The sequence below is a fragment of the Rhyacophila brunnea genome, unplaced genomic scaffold (genome assembly GCF_057557595.1).
Source record: "Rhyacophila brunnea isolate RB1 unplaced genomic scaffold, BYU_Rbru_1.0 scaffold_7, whole genome shotgun sequence".
Classification (NCBI taxonomy): Eukaryota; Metazoa; Arthropoda; class Insecta; order Trichoptera; family Rhyacophilidae; genus Rhyacophila; species Rhyacophila brunnea.
This window is the reverse complement of record NW_028233339.1, coordinates 11,072,426-11,078,425: the sequence shown is the minus strand read 5'-3', so window position 1 is coordinate 11,078,425 and position 6,000 is coordinate 11,072,426.

Here is a 6,000-nt window from a genome sequence, read left to right as displayed (position 1 = left end):
TTGCGTTTTATTAAATAAAAACAACAATTTAAAAGAATACTATTTTATGTTATAAAAATACTTTATGCAGTCATCAAATGTTTAAAATAAATATAACGGATAATAAGGTTTCAAAATTATATAAATAGATTATCTACAACGTTTAAGGTATGTCCAGGATCATGCTTTGAAAATAGAAAAAAAGCTCCATTTTGACCCACGCTGAGCACGTCCGCCCTTAAATGGTGTTCCGCAAAAATTAAGGACATTTATAGTATTTTTAGCGATGTTTTGTATTTTTAAATAGCTCCACTTGATATATTGAGTTTTCGGCACTCGGCATCAGTGACGTCCCTAAACAAAATGCCGCCCCTAGGCAGTGCAAAAATGCCGCCACATTTTTTTATACAGTACTTTTTATCATCCTTTCATGACTCCAATATCTAAGAAATGTGTTATATGGATACATTACTAACAAGATATATATGCCACTGAATCTAATTTGAGTGCCATGTCTGGTTCAATACACAATATTGCGAGTCTAAGGTTTCAGATAGGTACATTAAAAAATACACTTGACAACTTCCAAAACTCACGAGTGACTGGTAAATAAATTTGAAATTAGGTATGCACGTGTCATTACTGTTCACCAAGAACGTGACGTCCAAGGAGAACGGAAGTAAACTAGACATCGTGAACCTGACAAAAAAATAAAGTCCTGTTAAAACTTTTATAGTAAGTACCTACCTAATTAATACATTTTGTTTCCAACCAGTGAGCTTAGGTAGCTATTTCTATGTATACCCAATGATTCTCCTCGATTTGCCGCCCTTTGGGTAACTGCCGCCCCCACGGGACGTCAATGCTCGGCATCATATTATGAAACACTTATCCCGACCCTCTTTTGTGGTGGGTAGAAGCCAAGTAACATGTGACATTTGACAAATAGCCATTTGTATTAGACAGGAGTCACAATTATCATTTAATTATACCAATCATAATATCACATCGAATTGCATCACACAACCATATATTTAATGATCATATGCTCCGATTGAAATAGTCCGCAGGCGACTTTTTTTACTATTAGAGCAAATTTATGGTGTGTGTTTATATCACTTAACTGGTCGACCCGTCACGCCAGGCCCCCAGGCTAAAGCACTGTAAGCCCCCCTTGTGGGGGCCTTGTATATAATATAAGTATTGTTTAGTTAGGCAGTTTAACTACGAATTTGAAGTAAATGTAAACAAAATCACCAGATTTTTTCCACGTACTATTTAAAAACCAACTCCAGCGGCGGCCATCTCAGATTTTGTAGCAGCGGTCATCTTAAAAATCCAATAATCCAGCTTTTCGTCTCTCAGAAACAACGCTGCAGCCACGTATGCAGGGCTCGAAATGGACCGGAACGCACCGGAGCGCCGTTCCGGTTCGTGAAAAGGTTATCGCTCCGTCTCACGGACAAAATAATTTGACCGTCTGAGCTAGATATGCCATAGAAAGATATAACAAAATTCTAGCACACTTATGTTTATAAAATACACATAAAATTTGATAACCTTGTTAATATCCTCAGAAAATATTCAAGCGCACCGGTTCGTAAACTTTTCCATTTCGAGCGCTGCACGTATATCAGATTTTCTCACAAAGAAGCAGCAGCAGATGTCGCAACAACCAAAAATTGTTATAATAATAAGTTGAATAAATACTACATTTTGTTTTTGACCATGCCCGATCCTAATAAGATCATAGGTTTGAATTAACAGATTTTATTTTACACGAAATGGATGTTAGCCACTTGCCCAACATATTAAGTCGCTGCTCTGACTCGAACACTTTGAAAAATTGAAATTGAAAAACAATATGTGTATTTTCCAGACCCTGAATTCGAACCTGGGACCCACGACATTATAGGTCGACGCCTAAGCCTCTCGGCCATCGTGGTCGTAATTAATAATCGGTAGTATTTATATTATCTCAATGTGTTCTTTTTAAATAAGTATATTAGATGATACCTATAGATTAAATAGGAAATTGAAATATCAGGGCTCGAAATGGATCGGAGCGTACCGTAGCGCCGTTCCTGTTCGTGAAAACGGTAAAATTGTCGCTCCGTCTCGTGGAAAAAATAATTTGACCGAATGAGCTAGATAAGCCATATAATAAAAAATCTAAGACACTTATTTTTATAAAAAACACATACAATTTGATAAATATGTGAATATCTTCAGAAAACTGTCGACCGCTCCGGTTCGTAAATTTTCCATTTCGAGTGCTGGGAAATATAATATAACAGTTTTAAGTGAATCTCCTATTATGCAATATACTCGTAATAACAAATAAAAATCATAGTGAAAGATTGTAACAATTATTCAGAGTTTGAAACTTTAAAAATCGATTTACTCAAAATGATACAGATGTGACATAGAATGATAATTATTTGCTTGTGGTCTTCAATTTAATTGACATGGAAAAAAGTATTTTTCAAATTGCCACTAACTTATTTTACGCAACACAATTCATTATTCTGATCAGCATTGTCTTTATCATAATATTCACTTCTCATTATGTTAAAAAGAGCCGTAAATATTACAAATATTCGATTATGCTTGACTCAAATCAACTGACTGATGTAGGTAGCTACACGCATCAACTCCAAATCATATTATAATCGCTAACCACCTCATGCCAATCCAATCACAAAATTTGGCATGAGCGGCCACGCAGCAAAGTGCAAAGCAAACACAGGTTTAAATTAGCACATCTGTTGGCAGGTAGTAAAAGAAAATTACCGCGAAGTTGCTCCCAAAGTCGCAAAAATTGAATTCCAGATTTTATTATTTTTTGCATCAAACGATGCAACGTGGCAGCCAACGAATTCACTGAAACTTAAAAGGTGACCACACAATATATTAGGAAAAAAATACTCAATCTAATTAATTACGGTATTCGCCATAGTATGTAACAATCTACTAATATGCAAGCAGGTTGTAAACACTCTACCGGGAAAAGTTGAAAGCCGGTCAACTTTACACGCTACACGCCGGCGAGTGGGCCTACTGCGTTTGCGCAGTAGAGCGCAGTAGCAACCTCCCGATAAAAAAACGAACCACGTTCTGTCAAAATAGTCGCTGGCTTGTGGCTTCTCAGCGAATGGAAAGTTTTGTGTGTAATCATCAAATCGCAGTAGCTGAATCGCCCGCTTTTAAATTCGCCAACAAACAGCTCGTAAAGAAGCTCAATGTAATTGACGCTTTATTTCGTAATAGCTTTTTTTCCGATGTCTCAGAATTAATACACTGTTACCCCAAATCAAAAGGAAGACTAGGTACCTACGTAGTAGTAAAAGAACATTGCAATTTAATTGATGATATTATTTTATTAATAGGTATTGTCAAAAAATATTTCACACAATACAAAGACACACACACACAATAATATTATTATCTCTTAATTATTGTAACATAAGTAATGTAAGTACTTTCAGAATATATTAGGATAAATACCTACCTGCTACGTTTCTGTGTAAGTATAACAGGAAAAGGGAAATATATCTAAAATCACCACTTTTCAGGAAAACTAAAAGAAAATTGAGTTTCTGTTCTGACCACTTTGTAGGTATATGAACTTGTTCCTACAGTGTTTCTAAGTGAATTAAAACCTTATCACTGCCAGCCAATTTTTACTAGGTGGACACTTGTAGGCCTGCTATTTTCGGAATAAAATAAATCCTTTAAAAAAATATGAAATAGGAACGGAATGATAAATATTTGTGAAAACTTAGCAACACAACATGTTTATCAAGTTTATCGTGAATATTTTCACACTAAAATGATAAATATTGTTTAGAAAATATGCATAGAATGTATACTCAGAAGTTATGACGTTTACAAGAACCCGCGGATATATTCGTCCGTGGCCTGACGCGACATACATGCTTTGGCGAGTTAATTCGTCCGTGGCACGGATCAGGTTAATTCAGCGACTTTCTTATTTTGGTTAATTTGACATATTATTATAAAATTTAATCGTAATTTTAAATATAAAATATGATTTACAACTTACTGCTGTCAATTAAATCAAATTTATTTAAGTAGATACCTATTGAATCATTAGTACATGAATATGATCAGCGAATATGTTTATCTAGGGTTGCTCTATCATCACTGATCAAGTTGGATGCGAAGTCGACGTTAATAGGACATTTTATTGTAATGGTTAACAATAAACTGCTACTAATTTGGAAGAATGAAAATTTGACGTGTAATGCAAACGAGATGACACATTATTGAAATATAGTGTTGCTGGATACTAGAGGGAGTTCTGACAGGCTCGTGTGTAGCCAAAAGGATAAACATCAAAATCTCGTCGTATTTGGTCAGGTTGAGAGTTGAAGAGGACGAGGAACAGTTCCCTCCAGATAGTGCAAGGTATTAAATAAAAAGAGGAGCAAGGAATCGGCTTTCTCATAGAACTGAATGAAGCAGGCTAACAATAGCCGACAACTTACAAGAAATAGCGACGCGACAAAAAAAAAACAGGGCATCACGGAGGATTTACTTTGGTCATTATAACGTACCCATATAATATAATGTTAACGTGGAAATTTTGCCGCAACTTGATTACTAGCCCGCCTCACCATACTTTTTCACCATACTAGCCTGCTTCACCATACCCGCCGCCCCTAGAGATGGTGCCCTCCAGTGCTGAAAAAGTTGAAGCCAGGCCGTAGAGAAGACTGGCCGATAGTCAAATCATCTGAATCATGGGTGAAGTTTGCAATCCCACTCAACTTCTTGATACCGGGATTGAAAATGTTTTTGACAACCGAAGCGTAATTTAAAGAAAGTGTTAGTTTATCGTCCAGTGCCTCAGAGCGGTTGTCTTAAATAAAATTCACCTCTCAGTATATTCATACCAGAAACCTAAAATTCCTAAAACCAAAAATCTGAATGTTCACAGACAATCGACATAAACGACCAAAAAATCTTAAATTGTGTTTTCCCGAAATTGTTATTTTTTTAACATACGAGGACTTTAGGGTACCTACAGATATAATATAGGTACCCGAAAGTATTTATTCTTTTAGAAAAATGCGATCAATCTGGAAACTTTCACGATATTATAAGATCGGAAAAAATGCATATTGTAGTTATAATAAAATTATTTAGTATCAGTATTAATACATTTATGCGAAATATGTCAGTACCAAAAGCTAAAAAAAACTTTGGGTAAAATTTCACTTGTTTTTTGCTCAACCCTGGATTGAAAAAAAGACTAGTCCCGGAAACCTAAGGATAGAATATTCTGTCCGGGATTACAATCCCTAGTCGCGAGGCCCTGGCGAAGAAAAATAATTAGAGAAATGCTAAACTACGAAAACATCGATATTATGTGGTAAAATTTAATGAAACCTATTTAACTAACTATAAATAGTATATAGCTGCAATAGAGAGGATAGTCATTTTATATACTTAGTCATTTTATATTAATTAGAATCATTGATATACTACTAGATGAGCAGTTCCCATACAAGTGTCATTTTAAAAATGTACCACAAAAGATATTACGAATATCATCTTATAATATTTCCTTGTAGGTACAATGCGTTAAGACCGTTAACATGGATTCCCGAATTTCACCCGTATTGCCCTGGCTGTAAAACTAAATTTGCGTTCTTGGAATAGTGAACCTAACGCTGCAACGCAAAACAGACAGAGCAAGTCGTCATGCGCTGACTATTAGTTAGAGTAAGATGCAAGCTAGAGCGGGCTTACTCAGTAAGTTTTAACAAAGGCCGAGTCGCTGAAAATCGGGCGTCATTTTAAGAAGCATATGATTCATCCAGTAGTATATCAATGATTAGAATATAATAAATCACAACCCAGATAGTTTTTGTATAAAAAAAAATATACAGCTATCCAAATATACAAGCGTTTCAGGAGGAATAATAATTTTGGTATAGACAAAAACAACATTGAATAAAATTAAGAAACAAAAAAATAACATAAAAAGACTTC